General features: G+C 40.5%; 1 protein-coding gene across 1 annotated transcript in view; it reads left to right on the top strand.

Annotated features, from left to right (window-relative positions):
• slc45a4a (solute carrier family 45 member 4a) overlaps window positions 1-18,916 on the top strand; it is a 50,394-nt gene that overhangs the window by 20,830 nt on the left and 10,648 nt on the right. The gene's annotated exons all lie outside the window — the stretch shown is intronic.

The raw sequence follows: 18,916 nt of genomic DNA, 5'->3' as shown, positions 1-18,916 counted from the left end.
CCTTTGAGACGACGCCAAGTGCCTTTTTTTTTCCTGAGTAAAGTGGAGCCCATTGGGAAAACACAGAGAGTGTGAAGAGTGAAAAGGAGGAGAAGAAGAGGGGAACATGATAGAGAAGGAAGCGGTATAGAAGTCTGAAGCTGCCATAATCTTATTTACAATTTAAAGTCCTCCTCCCTTCTTTCTTTTTCCTCTAAATCTCTCCCTCCACCTCGGTGACGCAGTGTGATCTCCTAGCTTACATAACCAGGGCGACATGAGTGGCAGGTCGCTCTGTGGCCACTGTGACTCCTGGCTGACTCATGATGAACCACCGCGGGGAACCAGGGTTTGAGAGGCTCGCTTCCTATTTGCTGTTATTTCAAAAGGACGATGCAGAGACCTGCCAAGTGCTGGAGCTGTAAAAGCTTCCAGCCTCATTCAGAACCAAACCATCTAAAATGTTACAGCAAGTAGAAATAGCCACAATAATCCTTAAAAAAAAAAATAATGGTGCAGTTTATGAAAACGATCTCTCTTTGTACCATAATTACAGTGAGCTTTTTTCTCTTGTGCTATCAGACCAGGGAGGTTGCTGTGTGCCCCTTTCTTCTAATTTTAGCCCTGATTTAGTTGCCCTGACCTATTTAGGTTTTTACATCACGATATGTCTGAGCCCCTCTTAGTAGGTTTTGGAGCTGCTGCTACGTACAATGACCACAGATTAGTCAGCTGTAATAAACAAAACCAATGCAGACAGTGAATGGTGGCTTTGGTTTCATCACTAATGTGGAGAGTTAATTCTGTGTTAGTCCTTTTTTCCGTGTGTGTGTGTGTGTGTGTGTGTGTGAGGCTAATCGACTGCCTTTCATGTTGACCTTTAATCCTGATCAGAGGTAGGGAGGATTGCTTTCCATCCAAATGAATTAATAAGTAGACTGCACTCCACATTAACCAGATCTCAGACATGTTGTGCCTGTCAAGATGAACGACTGGACAAGATTTAGTAGATGTGTACGGATCAGATCACAATCATTGTTGCAGCGGCAGCCATTGTTCAGATTATTCATTGAACACCAGAGAGCAGAACCATGTTTAAAGCACAGATGAACTAATTTCTTTATGGTAGAAAACACTCACATACCTCTATCTTCATGTTGAGTTGACAAAACTCAGTTATCTATTATCCTCAGTTATCTACTGTATTAGCTCTAGCTTGGTCTCAACCAGCCTCTGCGGTATTTCCTCCAGGACAGGTTTTGTTGTACTAGAGAAAATGATCAGATTAAGCATTAGATCAGATTAAGCATTAGATCAGATTAAGCATTAGCAATTTATAGTATATACTTTCAAAGGTCAAAGTAAACCCTGATATTGTGGACTGCAAAATCCAAACAGCATGCTGCAAGAGGCTAAAAGTTCCTTTCACTTAAATGTTTTTAGTAAGATTTGTGGAATGGAAATGTCAAAGGTTGAAATTAACTACATCCTGGTCAGCACCATGAAGAGAGTGTGTTACAGCACAGTAAGACGGTGTGTTGCCAATTTGTCCCAGTTGCAGCACAGCAACAAAGAAATCCCATGTGGCCAAAAAAAAACAAACATTTCCCCATAAAACACCATTGTAAAAGTGTTGACAGGGCCATTGTAACACAGTTGAAAAACTGTTGACAGAACAAACAAGGTGGAAGAAATGAGGAAATAAACTATGATGGGGGAAAAAAAACGGCTCATGTACATGGTGAGCAACAATTGAAGTTACATGTACCTTGATCACAACCAATACTTCCCCTAAGGTACATTGTGTGCAGATTCATTCATGTTTTTAGCCCACTAACAGACACAGGGAGCTGAAAACAACCCCTCCACCACCTCCTCCAACTCTTTGCCCTGCTCCATGCAGGCTGTAGACCGACTGTAGCTACTGGAATTAGCTGGATAGCTGGTAAGCTGGCTGGCTCACCCTGAGTGAAACCATTGTGTGTGCAACCTCACAATACTTGGGTCAGAGAAAGAGAGAGTGTATGTGCCTCTGTGTGTGTGTGTGTGTGTGTGTGTGTGTGTGTGTGTGCGTGCGTGCGTGCTCAGCAGACACAGTGTGGTCAAGGAGCCTGTATTTACACAACCCAGAGAAAGGATAAGAAACTTCTACCTTACAAGGTCTTCTGTGGAGAGCATGCAGAGCTCTTTACTGCGCTGTCTCTGAGCTGCTGGCACCAGTCACTCATACAAGGATACAGGCTTTTTCCTCTAGCTGATAATGGTCAAACCTTCAGCATTAAGAAGTGGACTTAGTCTGTGACAGTCTTGGTTAGATGTGTTCGGTAATGAGATAAAATCATGAAATTTGCCCCACAGTTTTACAGTCACTCCATTTATCATCTCATCCTGATTTTGACTCCTATTTCCCCTCTTCTTAACAAATGTCATCGAACAAGACAAGACAACATTTTTTGGGTGTGTGAGTTGCTCTTTTCGCCTGGGGGCTTGACCTCTGTGTCACTGGCCATGATTCAGACTTGTCCAGCAAATCAAATAGGTGTGGTGTAGTTCTCACTGATGACCATTTTCCCTAATAGGAGCAGTCGTATTGTCAGTGAGATTGAAGGAATGCTTTAATGATGCAAGATTGAATGTTAAGAATTAACTTGGCAACTTTTACTGGTAAAACAAAGAAGGTTCTTCTAGTTAGGCATCCATTTAGTATAGAAAGTTAGGCATTTAAGCTTCATAGATATTGGCTTAGCAAGAACTAAAGTTATTGTTTTTACATGTCCTTTTTTAAAACTGATTTTTAAAATCTGCAGAGAATTAATTAACAGCTTCTCCAAAGAGAGGCTCCCTACAGACCTACACAAGGGTATTATGGTAACCATAGTTCACACAGGCTTGCAGAGGAGGCGATGTTTACCTCTCTTGACATCTCAACAGTATCATGCAAACCTTGGTGTTGAGCGGGCTTATTGGTTGATTCTCAATAGAATGTAAATAAATTAAATAAATAAAAGAAACCACCACATACCACCATGCATGTCACCAATGTGCTGCCTGAGCAGGTGTAATTCTGGCGTTAAGAGATGCTGGTAGTTGGATTTGTGACCAGGAAGATGAGCGCAAAAACCAAAAAACCAAAAACCAAAATTGTGTTTTCATGTGGAAGCAATTGTTCATGATAAGATGATGTTTAAGATAATACGTTTTCAGTGCATTAAAGTTGCCACACAAGCAGTTCGGGGGCATTTTTGTAAAGATTTCACTTTAAGTCCCGTGGCTTTGTTTTGTTTTGTCTGTCCTCTACTGGTTGCATTTATTGAAAGTCGCCCTCAGTAAGAGCATCAACTAATGACATAATGCAGCTAACAGTTAGATCAGCGTGAGAGAGAGAGAGAGATCTAGTCAGTGATAGGAATGGGATTAAGAGAGATGAGTGTATAGAGCTGAAGAGAGAGAGAGAGAAAGAGGGAGGGAGGGAGACGAGAGCCTTTGAAAGGAGCGAATGGAAAAAGGAGGAGGAGAGGAGGTGATGAGTGCAGATGGCGTGTGGTGTCGTTCTTTTTGGTTTGGGACATGGTACATTACGTAACAAGCTTTCTCAGAACTGAGCTTTAAGTGCCACAGGAAAAAGCTGTTAAAAGTATCATGATAGAGATTGAGGGATAAATCGGAGGGGAAAAGGCCATCAAGTGAAACCTCACATCTTCATTGACCACTGTTGGCGCATCGGCTCCATACAGCAGGAAGAGCTCGGTCGCCTCTAAAAGGACATTCACTGGTCTCAGATTAAGGATGGTACCAAATATGGAGAAATACATACAGATATGAGGCAGAACTTCAGAGTTGGATGACTTAACACAGCACATTTCTGCTTATACAGAAGCAGAAATTAGGATTTGAACACCAAGCCATTATCCTCAATCTTGTAGCTTGGATACTCTGCAGAGTTAGATTTCATCTTGTTACCGGTGTAGAAGCACTTGAAGTTAACTTTTGTTTTGCAAACAGGTTGAACTACTGATAGGGTACTAAGAAAAGCCTTCCTCGGTTCAATGATGGATAAAAATGACTGGATATAATGGTGATGTTTGCAGATCTGGTGAAGAGTGAAGTCAAAGATGTTGTTTTGAATATGAATTTATTTATTTGGCGAAGGTTTCACTTCTAAGCACATTAGTCTGGCTGGGTATTTGGAGCAGCATAATCTGAAGGTGACACAAAGGTTGCTTTTTCACCATTAGTCTTGCTTATTCTTAATCTTTTTATTGGCTTGCTTGAGTAACTACAGTATGTGCATGCAGAAGCAACAGCAGCAGTGCCACCTGTGTGGTACCCAAAACAGTCCAGAGCTGGCAGCTCCCCGACATTGTTATCCTTCTTTGGAGGCCTTCTTGGCTTTACTAAAGGAGATTACTACAAATCCAACAGGAAGTGTCCCTCTATTCATTTAGGTTCTGTGGGTGAAAGCCACGGCTCACTGTATTAGTGTCTTTACTTCATTTGATTTGCTTGGCTGGACGTCCCACTGCTCTGAAGTGCCACATGGTTTTAATATTTGCATGCCACAATTGAGCATGTTGATTTAAAAAAAAAAAAAACAATCACGAGTCAAAACAAACACTATTATGAGTTGTGTGGCCAATACACAAGCGATGTTGGTGCCCTGCAGGACTCACAGATTTGCCTGTAATTTATCAAATCGTGCCTCCATTTCTAAGCAGTGTTTGTAGATTGTTGTTGTTGTTGTTGTTGTTGTTGTTGTTGTTGTAGCAGCCTGTATCTTACAGCTTGTAGCATGCCCAAATAGAGTTTGAGGTTTACAAGCCAAACACATCTTGGCTCTTTCAGACCATAACTAGCAATTTCAAATTCAGTCCAAAACAAAAGTATTTTATGTGCAACCATGATGCTTTTGCTACATTTCCTTAGCATGTTCTCATAGGTTTTTTTTGTGATGTTATCATGTCATACTACAAAATAAAGAGTCCCATCTAGCATGCTAATTACTGTGCAGCTAACCAGCTTGATCTTGCATTGTTTATGCTAGCACGCCAGGTGACCTAATCCACTGAGTGATCCCATCATGTTAGCTGGTCTAATCTAGCAGATGACCTTGCAGACGGTGTTATATAAATGACTGGCTTGATGTCACATGGTGACTAATCAGCATAATCTGACCCAGTCATTCATGGTACAGACCAAATAGAGGACAGAGCAGGTGGGTAGGGATGTTTTTGAAATTGAAGAAATGGGAATTTATGTTAGGAGAAATGAGACATGGGGAGAATAAAAAACCCCCCCAAAAAACAGCCTGTGTGGAGAAAAAAGGAAAACAGGCGAGAAATGGTAGCCAGTGACAGTGTGAATTGAATTCCTGCCAGTCAGCGACACCTTTAACCACAATCTTTAATCTCGAGTTATCTTTTTACACTTCTGCCTGTGTCACCGCAGAGCGAGAGATATGAGAGAGAAAGGGAGAGGGACGGGCAGAGTGAAAGACAAACACAACAGTCTAGTCGGTTATTTAAAGCCTCTCTATTTATAGCACTTATATAATCACTGCAGTAACTTTATTCATTTATTAATGTTATCACTGTACACACACATACACAAAAGGGTTTTAGAGAGGGTTGTTTGCTAACATCACCGGCATTACACGATGCAGTTATGGGTGTAATACTGCTGCACTGAGAGACAAGACAAACAGCAACACTAGCATGCAACGACTGATGCCAGTGCTGCCCAAACTGTGGTCTGTGGACCGGGACTGGTACAGGTAACACCACAGCTCTGTTATGGCATTTATGTCTTTGTGTATGTTTGTGTTTGTGATGTTCATGTACACGCAGAGTCAGCAAATACTCAAGTCTTTGAGACAAAGCCAGTATGTGCACATTTTTCCACGCAACAGGCGATAAGCCAGGTATGTGGGAGCTATTAGTGTAAGATATGTGAAGAATGCAGAACTGATTGTGTGACTGTATGTACTTGTTTGTCAGCACATCGCCCTCCCCTCTCCCGGGAGGTGAAGTCATCAAAAACAAACCCCCACCCGAGCTCTCAGGTGATGGTGAGAGACAAAAGAAACATCAGGGGAAGCAATTTCTTTGAGCGATGGCTAAAACTATTTTTTTTTTTTTACCATAGCGTCCCAGTACTTTACTGTCTTTATAAACCCACAGTTACAAAAACACAAAGTAGATGAGTTCAGATTGTTTAAAAATAAATTCTATATAATGAGATGACAGTGAGTATTATTATACAGACAGAAATGGAAGTAGATTTCATCTCTGAATTTTTGTCATGTATAATATACATTAAATGGCCTGTTCACTGACTTTATGTTTTACCTGATCTGCAGTTACAACACATATTAAACCACTAATAATTGTCACTTGTAGCCAAACACAAAATACTCCTTTAAATAATTAAGAAACGAATCTGGCTATAATCAATGTGAACCATTTGCTCACTGCAGCTGTTTCTCCCATCGTTAAAATGGTAAAAAATGAATAAGGACATACTCTAAATGGCTTTAGACCATTTAATGTTTGGTTAGAACACATGGTTTGATGTTTCATGTGTGTGATATTCAACTAAACATTAAATAATTTGTAAAAAAGCGATTCATTAGTCATACATACCCGTGTGCCTGCGAGTGTGCAGGTGCACGTAGCTCACAGATGTTTTGTTAATACAGTCCATGCGGCCTCCAGTTGGCCCAACATGGTAATAAACACAACAGCCACACTGCATTAACACTTCACCTCCTGCTCGTCCAGAACATCACAGCCACAAACCTCTGAGCTCTGCACTCATCTCAACATGAGGCTAATGGGACATGGGAGCGCTGCTGCTGCTGAGTCACAGTGAAGCACTCAGATAAAACCATAACCACGCTGTGAGCCCGGGACTGCCCACTCACAGCGAATACATTTCCATCCAAGATAAAAAGCTTTATATGAATTATAGATTCTCTAATGATTATCTCAAATATAGTGCACAAATATGAATCTTTTCTGCTCAAGTGGATTTTTTTTTCTGTTTGTGCGTTGTTAGCCCACACAACATTTATTTATTTATTTATTTATATTGTTATCTAAAATACAATGAGTTGGACTGTATAGTACAGGCCAGTCAGTCAAAGAAAATCTTTGAAACCCAACAACAACAACACACACGCACACATGCACGCTTAAACACACACCAGGCCTAATAGCAGCCAGCCAGCACACCAGTAATGGCTGGCCTCAGGGTTATTATATGTGTGTGTGTTTGGGGTGTATTTAAAGGGGGGGAGAATAAAAACATCTGCTCTGTCTCACTCACACTTCTGACTTTGACAGTGTATAAATGAGAGAATGGATGGATGAATGCTGACAGATTAATCTGTTATGGTTATATATCCAGTTGAAAAGGCGAAGGTTCGAGTGATTCAACTATACAGAAGTCATCATGTTGTGATGCTTCACTCACCATCCAGCATTATTAAGAATTCATCATAGTTTCCATTTGCATGTTTGATCTGAAATGAAAATAAATTGCAGAACTTTTTAACGTTTTTGAAACATTAAAAACTGCAGGCAAGTCAAGCATGAGCTGAATATGATGACTGGTGCGTCATCGACCAAATTCCTAATGAGTTGTAGCATTTTGAATTGACACCTGAATGCACCCTGACCTACTGTACTTGTACTTATATAAGATTACTGATTGATCACTACTGATTGGCTTTATTGATCATTTCTATGGTAGTGAAAGAGCAGTCACTGATGCCGGTGTGAGCTTCCTGTGTGATAGGTCAATCACAGACAGAGGCCTGCCTTCCCGCTGTCAGTTATGGCTATTAATGTAAATGGGCGATGTTAAATTAATTAAATATAATGTACAGACACAATTAATAGATTCGTATAAGCATTTGCCAGATTCCATGCATCACATTCCCTTCTCCCTGTCCTCTCTCTCTCTCTCTCTCTCTCTCTCTCTCTCTCTTGCTCTCTCCCCAGTAGGAGGTCAGTTTACTGCAGTGGTGTTACGTAACTCTGCTGACTAGACGCAGCTGTGTGAATGTGTATGTGCATGCATGTATGTGAATGTGCATGAGTGTATGCGCATACATGCAGGCTTCATGTATTTTTAATGCCACCTCTAATGCAGGGAGGGGCGGCTGGTAGGGTGTTTTTCTATTCACACACCTCATGGATCAGTGCATGAGGCTGTTTTGTGTTAAATGAGCTGTATGGGTGACCAACTGGTTTTCCAAAACCAGTTTTCACTCAATGTAAAACAGGATTGTGTGTGTGTGTGTGTGTGTGTGTGTGTGTGTGAATGCTGACTTTGAAGTACATGTACATGTGTTAAGTCAAGCTTATCCTCTGTGTCCTCTGAAAAAAGACATTAAGAGTCTGTGAACCTTCGGGTCGGGCTTCATTCATATTAATTACAATAGTTTTCTATAATTTATTTGAAGCTCCACTCGTTCGTTTTTTTTTTCTTTTACGTTTCTCTTGAGGTGTTTTGCCTCCATCGTTCTGCTTTGATGGGATTAGCAGCTCGTCGGCGTCATCAGCTGTTCTACACTCACCCATACATCACTCAACATTTCACTCAACATTTCACTCAACATTTCACTCAACCAGGCACTTTGTTAATGATGACCTTGGCTTGTGTACATTTTGTCTGCATTTGCTGGAGTGTGTCTGGGTCCTGGAGACTGTGTGTGTGTCTGTGTGTGTGTGAGAGATTGATGTTCGCACCATCTCTCGCTGCTGGGAATTATTATGACTCACTCCTTTCTCTCCCACTGTCTGTCTCTGTCCTTTTCTTCTCTCACTTCATTATCCATGTGAGCATAAACTCTGGCTGCCTTTAGCAAGAAGCACAATCTGCTGCTGCTGCTGCTGCTGGATCTTTTCTTTATTTGCTGTTATCTCAACAGTGTTTAGGTCAGTAGGTTTCACCAATATCTGCAGGATGTTCTGTGTTGAGGAGAAAGCTGTTTACGGTGTCTATAAAGTGCTTGTACTTGTAACGAACTGGAACTAATGTCTTTTTGTTTTACAACTTTCAATCCATTAATTAAGATTAATTTTACAGCGACAACCAGACAAATCACACAAATGGATTTACCGCAAGAATTAATGAACAACCCTCCTGATGATTGATTAAATAAATAATTCAAAATAGTTGCACATTGAGTTTCAGTTTTTCCAGTAATTGATTAGTTGTATTGTTGTAATTGATTAGTTAGTAATTTTTTAAAATATATAAACTAAATAAAAACTTGTTTTAATCTGTTAGTCGAAAATGAGAATGAACAGACACCACAGGACAAAAGGTTTACTCTTAAATTTAAAAATTACTGTACATCTTGAAACTTATTTTACACTGGAATATACAGTATATAAAAAAACACATATCCAGCTTTATTTAAAACATCTTGTAAGATCATTTGCGTTCAACAGTGTCTCCATCAGTGCGGTTTCTGCAGCTTTTACTGGTGTCATGTGGGACACAGAGTTCTCTGTTGGACCAAGTGTGTTGCTGTTACTTATTTATTTTCTACCATTATACCATCTGCAGTTATTATCATTATCAGTCCTTCTTTCCCTTACTACTTATTTGACTTGATCCAACCTTCCTCACTTCAGTAAAGCCCCCAGCTGAACTACTCATCCTTGTGTAGTTAGTTTGTAGCTTTTACTTCTGGTTTGTGATGAACAGTTTGTTCCTTCCTGGGTGAAAAAGTAGGCTACTAGAAACTGTTAAAATGTGATAACTACACAAACAGACGTCTGCTGAGTCACTGACCACATTGGCAGAACCTCTACGGACCCAGTTTTGTACTGATCTGACGCAGTCTTTTCAGTTATGTGTTTGTATATTGTTAATTGATGATCAGCAACTAGGACTAAGTATGAAAAGAAAAGAGTTATTAATATAAAAACTACCCATTTGTTTTGCATCAGAAATTGATAACTTGGATGCAGCTGTTGTCTCAAACACATGCCTGTGTTGATCTTTGGTTGTGCAGCTTTGCGTATCCTTTTTTTGTCCCTTTACATTAAACCAAAAATGCAAAAGTGATCTGTGTATCTGCAGATACACAGAGAAATGCTGCAGTCCCCCGTGCTGGCATAAAACCCACAGCGAGATGCTTATCAATAATAAAATATTGATGTTAATATTTTAAATCTGCTCCCAAAGACCATCTGTCACAAACCACATTTTCTTTCCTCTCTTTCTTCCTCGCTGAATAATACACCTGACTCAGTCCGCATGTTTTGTTTATTCAAAAACACCTGCTTCCTCCTTTCCTTTCCTCGTGCTCTCTGTCTCTCGCTCTCTCGCTTTCACCCTCCTTCCTTCCTGCCCACTTTCTCCCTTTGTGACCTCTGCCCCACTCTCACTTTTCGCACCATTTCTCTGGCTCTTTTCGGGGACGCTTGTCATTTTTCTTGTACTTTTCTCACGCCAGCGCAGGATATGAAAGGATTGTTTTGTGTTTACAGGGAAAATGGGAACGGGGAGGGATGGGAACAGAGGGAGAGAGGGAGGAGAGGTGAAGGGAGAGAAGGTGAGGTGAGGATGAAGCTGATTCTTCGCTGGTCAATTTATGAAAGCTGGTAGGAGATACTGTAGATGCTCAATGAGAATGGAGGAGGAGAGGGTGGAGAGAGGGAGGGATGGAAAGATGAAGAGGTGAGAAGTGAAAGGGTAATGAGAGGTGAAGTAGAAGATTCAAAGAGGGGGAGGGGAACAGAAAAAAAGAGATACATTATGATGACTCACCTGCAGCTTTTTAAAAACAGCTCACAAACATATAGTTTCATTCATTTCCTGGACGCGTCACTCAGAGAGGAGTAAACAGCTCGAGTAGGAAACGCTTTTCAGCGTTGAATAAATACAGCGTCAGGATGGTGTGAGACTGACTTAAAATAAAGAGCCATGTTCATGGTCATAAATAGACATGTCATCTAGTGCAGTGCTGTGACTCATTAATGATACTTTAATAGCTTTTAGACAACAATGGAGTTCTGTGGCACAGTGGGGTCAGACAAATCCGTCTTTGGACACACACACACACACACACACACACACACACACACACACACACACACACACACACACACACACTGACAATACTTGTCGGTGAGATCAGTCGGTTATTGATTTGAGTTTTTAATGGGATACTTTTGAAAGGATGTTTGTAAGTGTAGAGCCGGTCTCAATAAAACCTTCAAAAACAAGAAAAATTGAAAAAATGTTGTGTTTCATGTCGTCAGTCAGAGTGTCTCAACCTAAAGAAACGAAAGATCACATCTCGGCAGTCAAGCAGGTTCTGACTTCATCTCAATGTCAACATCAGCTACAGTATATATACTTAGATAACAGACAACTCTGTAGCTGATATCAGATATCAGCTACATAAACAGTGTGGACTCCAGCAGGTCACTAATGTTTTTTTTTTTTAAAGTCCCCCTAAACCAAAAATTGACTTTTTAAAATTATTAACATGTCAATTTAGTGTTTGGGTTCAGCTACAAGACATTACAGCAGCAAAGTCGCTATGCAGTTGCAGTCACAACTGAGCATTTTAGATTTGAAAATGCAGTTTCAAAGCCAGAGTCTGAAAAAGTTGGATTCAGTTTTTCAGCAAACAGTCAGTCGATTAATACGTCATAATCCCTAGCAACCAGTCCCATTGAATTTGTTTTGCATCTCATTTGTTGTTCACTGTGATGTGATCTACTTACACAGCTAGATGTTCAACAATAGTATCATTAGTTGCCGTGGCCGAGAGGTAAAGTCACCGCCTTAGATGCGGAAGACCAGGGTTTGAATCCCAGTGTTCATATTCATAGAATCTGGATTTTTCAATGAAGGAGAAATAGTAGACGCGATTTTAGCCTCTTTGGTAGTTCTTTTAAACAACTATTTTGTGGGAAAGCAATTTTAATCAAAAAATAGTCATGGCAGAGCATTTTTTACAAATTTTGAAATGCCGCTTTAGGGGGACTTTAATGATTTAAACTCAATTTCAGTTTGATGTAATGATAAAAGTATAATACAGCGTTTATATTGTCAAGTCATTTAAATGTGATTTCAGAGTGACCTTCTGTCACTTTAGTTTTTTTTGTTGTTCTCCACAAACCTCATGTAGATGTGGAAAACAATGCCAAATCAGACGTACATCAAAATCTGTGTCTCTAGATCTAAGTCCGTAGGTGAATGGAAAATCAATTAATGTTGAGGGGAAACCATAATTGTACTTTTTAATCCAGGGTTAAATTCAACGTCATGTGATTCTCCTCCAACTGGAGATTTCCAACAATCAGACAAACAACTGGAGCCAGAAAGTTTTACTGTCGGTGCAGAGGCGACGTGGAGAGGCACACGGTCTACGTAGAGGTCGTGATGAATGGGCACTCTGTACTCCCAACAGTCACACATTGAGCTCCATTTTTAGTATACTGTATGTGTGTGTGTGTGTGTGTGTGTGTGTTTATCTGTGTGTGTGTGTGTGTGTGTGTGTAAGGAGGAAATGTACGTAGTAAAAATGAGCGTTTTGATGATAGATTGAGCCGACTGTAAATTTTTCTTTCCCACGATCAATCAGCAGCGCTCTGTGCCGTGTGACAGCCTCAATATGAACCTTCTCTGTGGACTCTCCCTCTGTCCTCCACATTTCCTCCTCCATCCCTCACCTTATCCTCCCTCCCTCTCTCCCTCCCTCACTCTCTCTGTCCTCCCCTTTTCAATTTCTTTGATCTTAATTCTTTCTCACACTACTTTGCTCTCTCTCTTTTCCTCCGGCTGCACTCTTTTCTTTTTCTCTCTTTTCTAAAATACTTCCTGCGTCTCAATTCTCTCAGTATTGTTCCCTGTGTATGTGTGTCTTTGCACATACAGCACGCGGAGTGTGTGGGAACTCAGCTCTGTGTGTGTGTGTGTGTGTGTGTGTGTGTGTGTGTGTGAGGGAACTGTTTACTAGAAACTGTTTTCCTGTTTTGATGTTGACAAACCTACAGACGGACAGATTCCTATCTGCAGCTTTGTCTCCTGCTTTATAGCTCTGACGCTGTTTTTAACAGGTATTGTGTATGTGTGTTTGTGTGCACTCTTTCTACTCGGTGTCTACAAATACATAGGCGTATGTTTATGTATATGTTTATGTATCTCTAGGTGTGTGTGTGTGTGTGAGGGGCAGAAAAAAATAAAATAAATGTGAGACAGATGGATAGAAACAAAGCTTTCCTCCGTCTGAACAAACCCCGCAACAGGAAGCTCTGTATGAATGACACAGACATATTAGGAGCCAGGAAGCCAAGGTGATGGAGTCTCCGTGGTGACAGGGTTCCCAAGACCTGGTCACCACCACGACAAAGGGTCAAGGCCCCGTTTATGGCCGTCTCATGAGAAGCACAGAGGTCAACAGGAACACGGCCTGTAAAGTTTGACACAACAGAGAGGGTGTAGTGTTTAATGTATGGAGAGATGGATATAAAGATAACAGTAGCCTAAGAGTTTGTAATAATAATAATAAAAATGATAAATGAGTCCATTCATGAGCCGCTTCCTTTTGTTGTACAGTCTCATCACAGTGGGGATGATTAATTGATCAGTTAGAAAATGAATCAACAACTGTTTTGTTTGTAATTGATAAAACGTATTAGTAATTTTCTTTTAAAGCTAAATAAAACAAAACTGGCAGATCCCAGGTTCCCAGCTGTCACTATTCCTACGTATATCCTACTATTCTTTGATTGGATTTGTTTCTTACAAGTTTTTCATGTCTTATACAACAATCACTTGACCAATCAGCAGATTAACAGGCATTCATAATTAATAGTAGCTGAATAATAGAAATAGACTGATGTAAACAAGGTCCTGTCTTTGATGTTTTCTATTGACTTTAACAGCAGTTCGTCCCTGCCTCTGTCTCTTGCCAGATGTATGGAGGCATTTCGTCATCAACCTCACATCATACAGTATTTTCCTATAATTGAGCAGACAGGCGATTTGAATGCAGGCAGTATTCAGCAGTCAATGCGTCAAATTCAAGTGTCACAGTGATCAAAGCTAACGAGGCCTTCTCTGGCCTTGCATCAGGCTGTGGTTGTGACGAACCTGTTTGTGGATGTTAGTGACTGAGGGGTGCTGATCATCATTAGTTTATCCCTGAAGCCACCTGTGGTTCCAGACAGAGACGTGGAAGTAATTTCCCAAAATGTGGATTTAGACAGGCTTCTAACTTCAGTAAAAATGTAACTCAGTTGCCGCGGCCTGCAGCAACATCATCGTAAGAGGCATAAAAATCCATTTGTTTTGTGTGAAAGGTCTTAACTCTGCAATCAGAAAAAACACTAATGAGCCCCAAACTCACTATTAGTCTCAGTCTTCATGCCTCTGAAGGGATCTGCCCCCTAGGAGTTGATCAGACTGTGACACGTTGGAGAATAAGCCACAGAGCCGGGGCGTCCTCGTGGTCCAGTGAGTGATGATTACTGTTGCTGTTATGTTCATTGTGGTTTGAATAGGTGTGTTTGATACACGTTTTCAGTGGCTCGTGTTGTCTCCACATGAAAATGCTTTTTTTTTAATTATTTTTTTTTATCTTGGCTCATTTTAATGATGAGGATCATTAAAAACCACGTTGTTGACTCTCGAGGCTCAGACTGTAAGCGGCCTGCAGATCACGACTCCTACCACAGAGGAACATGTGATACATCGACGGCAGTGAAACTGAAAATTAACTTGATTGCAACAACTAGGTTTCTTTCACATGATGACAGCGTTTTGTTGTTGTTGTTTTTGGCAAACGCACAACCTCCAAACTTCTGGAAAATCTCACACGCTCACAGCAGCTTCCTCAACAACAACAAAAAACAAAAAAAACCAAGGACACACAGTTTTGTTGAGTCACGCAGGATTTTTATGAATTTCCCAACCAAATGAGCTTCTGTCTCTGTCTGCTGCGCTGTTTGCCAAGATCCAGTCAAATTCTGCTACTGGATCGCGTTGGTCCGGTCAGCAGCAGCAGCAGCAGGTCAACTCTCCAGACAGACTGGGACACACCTCACACTACTCAGTGTCTTCACTGATTTAAAGTGCTGCTAATGGCTCTGTGCAGGAGGTGGGGACATTTCAGATAAGCTCTTTATTATTAGATACCATGGCACTCAGTTATTGATGTTGGTGTCATTAAAGGGGGTCTGTTTGAGGAATATGAAACTGCATTTTGAATTTATAACAGTCTGATGTCCTTTCTATTAAATTAGTCTCCATCAGCTCAGCAGCTTTCTTCCCCCCTCCATCTCTTTTGTTCCCTGCCAGCGTCATCTTCCTCAAATTAATCTACAGCTTTTCCACGTCTCTGCTGTGTCTCATCCTTTCAGATTGCTGTAGATCTAATAAACACTAAGAGGGGATTCTGGCCTTTCACAGACGCCTCTGTGTGCAGCCTCAGTAAGGTTATAGCCTGCGTTTTGAATAATCCTCAGACAACCAAAGAGAGAGAAACACACCTTCACCAAAGGTTTAATAAAAAACAGGTGTTTTCTACAGATAAAGTAAACATGAATCTCTCAGAGCTCCACTACAATCTGGAGACACAGCGTCTGCTCCTAGGAAGTGCTTTAGATCTTTTGCCGCTTCGACCTGTGTATCACTGGTGGCCTCTGCCCAGACTGGCTCTTATCTCTGTCTGGTAGGAAATATACTTTTATGTTTGTTTTGTCAAATAAAATACAGATATATCACCTATTTATTTGGCTGTAAAACTGGTGAATATATGAATTAATGCTTTTATTAATTAATTAATTTGAAGGGTGTCTGGTTTGACAATCCAATGACGTTGTGGTTTCTTGAAGTTTGTAAAACTTGAAGATGCTTCCCGAAACTTTAAGCTACTGATCATTACTGGAGCCAACTTGGCCTGGCACACCTTCAAACTCCAAGCAGAGCCATTAAAAAGAGTGGAGGAGGAGACACCATGAGTTGACATTTTCAGAGACTGTCCCCCCCCCCCCCCCCCCCATCTCTGTCTTCTTGTCTCTTCAGTGAAACGACTGTGTGGCAGCCAAATGGTGATTAATGTAGTTTCACTGAGCGAGTTTAAGTCACAGTTTGACAGAGATACGATGATAAAGTTCTAATTTGATTATTTATTTGTAATTCAGCTGACTTCACTTACATGAAAGACTTGACGTTGCCTCTTCCTCCTCCTCCCAGCTCCCAACTCAGTCTGTACATAATAGACGTGTTTTTTTTTGTTATTTTGGCATTGACAATGGATGGGTGTGTGTGTACTCTGTGATTACTGATTTCATTGTGTGATGATTGAGTTCATTCATGTGTAGATTAGACGCCTGTGAGCAACAAGTACTAGAAATGCTTCATTATGAGTAATAATTGAATCATGAGTTCAACGGGTCATGAGTTCAAGCCGGAAAAACACCTAGAGTGTTGTATTTTATAATCACAGTTTTAAAATATTCAGTAGACCATGTTAATGACAATGCCCCTTGTGGTGACTTACAAATAATAGTAGTTTAGTTAAGCATTTAATAAGGTCACTAATTAGTTCTGCCAACAAGTTTTGTATGGCAAGTTGTCAAGAGTTCATAAACATTTGACCTCCAGGAGAATCTAATGCATGACGAGCCGTTTGAGAGATAATTCATACTTTCTTTTACATAATACTCAGACACATACGCTAGTGTATGAGAGAGTGTAGTGGTGTGTGCGTGAGTGTATAGTAGTGTATATGTGAGAATATGATATTACATAAGAAAAGCAGGACAGGACAACAACAACAACACAACCTTGGTTTCAGACGCTAGAATGACTCAGACTGAATGATTCACCTTTTACCCAGCCAACGACTTGCTTTGTGAAAGGACGAGGAACAGGTGTACGGTGACAAAACTGGCTGACAACACTTTGAGACTTTGCGGTCAGTTTCCACAAACCTGTGGCCTGATTTTTGAGCAGCTCTTGTTGATGTGTGTTTCACACTGTCTTGATTTGAGACATTTGAGGGTCTAAGGGCAGAGGATGTTGTTATGATGCCATGTAAAGCCCTTTGAGACAAAAACGGGCTATACAAATAAAATTGCCTTGCCTTGCCTTGCCATTTGTTTGCATGTTTTTATTGTATTTCATATGAAACTTTGCAGTCAGAGTGGTCAGAGCTCGCTTCTCTCAGCTATCATGTTTGATAATCTTAATATGAAGTCTCTTTAACTCTTGAGGCCTTACTTTTTTTTAACCAAATAATGTCTTAATAAAATAGCACAGTTCACTTAAATTGTAATCTCAGATCTCCATTTACTTTATGATAAGTTAATGTATTGAAATTGTGGTCCCTTTGTCCGGACAGCTACTTTTATTAGGTTTTATGAGGAGTTAATAAAGATCTGCTTTTGTTAGTGATCGTGTGTGTGTGTGATGGGTTTACAAGGTGTTGTCTGATATCATTCAAGGGTATTGAAAGCATGTGTGCTGTACAGTGTGCAGTACGTGTTCCCATTATGTCGCTGCATCCTGTGCACGCGTGTTTAGTTATTACTTATTTCCATTGGCCGATGCTAATCTGAGACCCTGTCGTGCAGCGTGTGTTTGTAATCCCCCACCTGGTTTTAGGAAGTGGAAAGATCAGCCACAAATATAATTAGATGCAGCTTTAGTGACAGAGACGCATTGAAAGGATCTTCCTTTTAAACTGTTTTAAATTTAATCTACACATGAAAGACTTGGCACCAGAAGAAAGGTCTGGTCTTTCTATTAGCCAGTGTCACTTATTGAGATGTTTTATGAGCTGCTGCTTTTACATTCTTGAGTTTAATGAAATTCGTGTATTTGCCAGAAGCCAAAAATGACAGGACAATGACAGAAACACTTAGATGTTTTGTACTTTTCAGCAGAAACATCACAAAGATATGTGTTTCATTTATTCACTCATAATCACAACATTCCCGGAAGATAAATTCTCTTTGTGGTGTTTCTCTTGTGTGTGTGAGTGTGTTTGTTGTTAACAAAAGCCTGGGAAACTTGATCACTGCGTCTCGACTCTCCTGCTTAGTTTCTCTGCATTAACCGGCACACAGGAGTTGATGCTGCCGTCCTTTGTGAGATAATCCAGGGGTGAACACTCACACAGAGACGCTCAATAGACCTGAGATAAATCCTCCTGTCGGGTACAGCTGCGGTGGCCTTTTCCTCCTTTTTGCTTTTGTGCTGGTCCAAACAGAAGGTGTTGAAAAAGTGTGCTGCAGGTCATCTCTTAGGTAACTGAGGTGAAAACACCAACACAGCGGCTTCACCTGAGACTGCTGGAGCATGCATATCACATGCAGCTTTATCATATTATAATATACTCTACTAAACTGTATGTACTAATTAGAATTACAGCAGTAGTTTATAGTGAACGTCACTCTCAGTTTAATTCAGTTTAATAGGGAGATTTAAGGTGGATATAATAGCAGCATGGTGGTACAGCAGGTCAGTATCAGCATGTGCAAAACCCTCTACAGTATACAGTGTTGTGGTGTAGCTGGTTTTATTGGGGCTTATTGGGATTAATGCTCTTTGATGCAGAGATGCTGAGCCTGAGGGGATAGTAAATGATCCCATCTTATGAAGTAAGTCATATCTCTAAGTGGTGTTACATCACCATTGCCCTGCTTCATCTTTTTCGTGCATTGCAGAAATTCTAATCCATTATCTCCATCTTTGTCTTTAAGTTTGATTTCAGTTGAAAAATATTCTGTTTATTTCAAACTAATAAAATAAAAATGATGCCTTTCACTCCAACAGTTAGGATGTTACTTGCACCCCCTGGTGGTTGACAGAAAAACTTCACAGTCAAATCTAAGATGTTAATTTGGTTTTCTTTTGATGTCTCTTTGAAAATCATACAAAAACTTATAATAAGCTTTTC

The sequence above is a fragment of the Trachurus trachurus genome (assembly GCF_905171665.1).
Source record: "Trachurus trachurus genome assembly, chromosome: 11".
NCBI lineage: Eukaryota > Metazoa > Chordata > Actinopteri > Carangiformes > Carangidae > Trachurus > Trachurus trachurus.
Note: the sequence above shows the minus strand (reverse complement) of the source record. Positions and strands in the feature narration are given on the sequence as shown.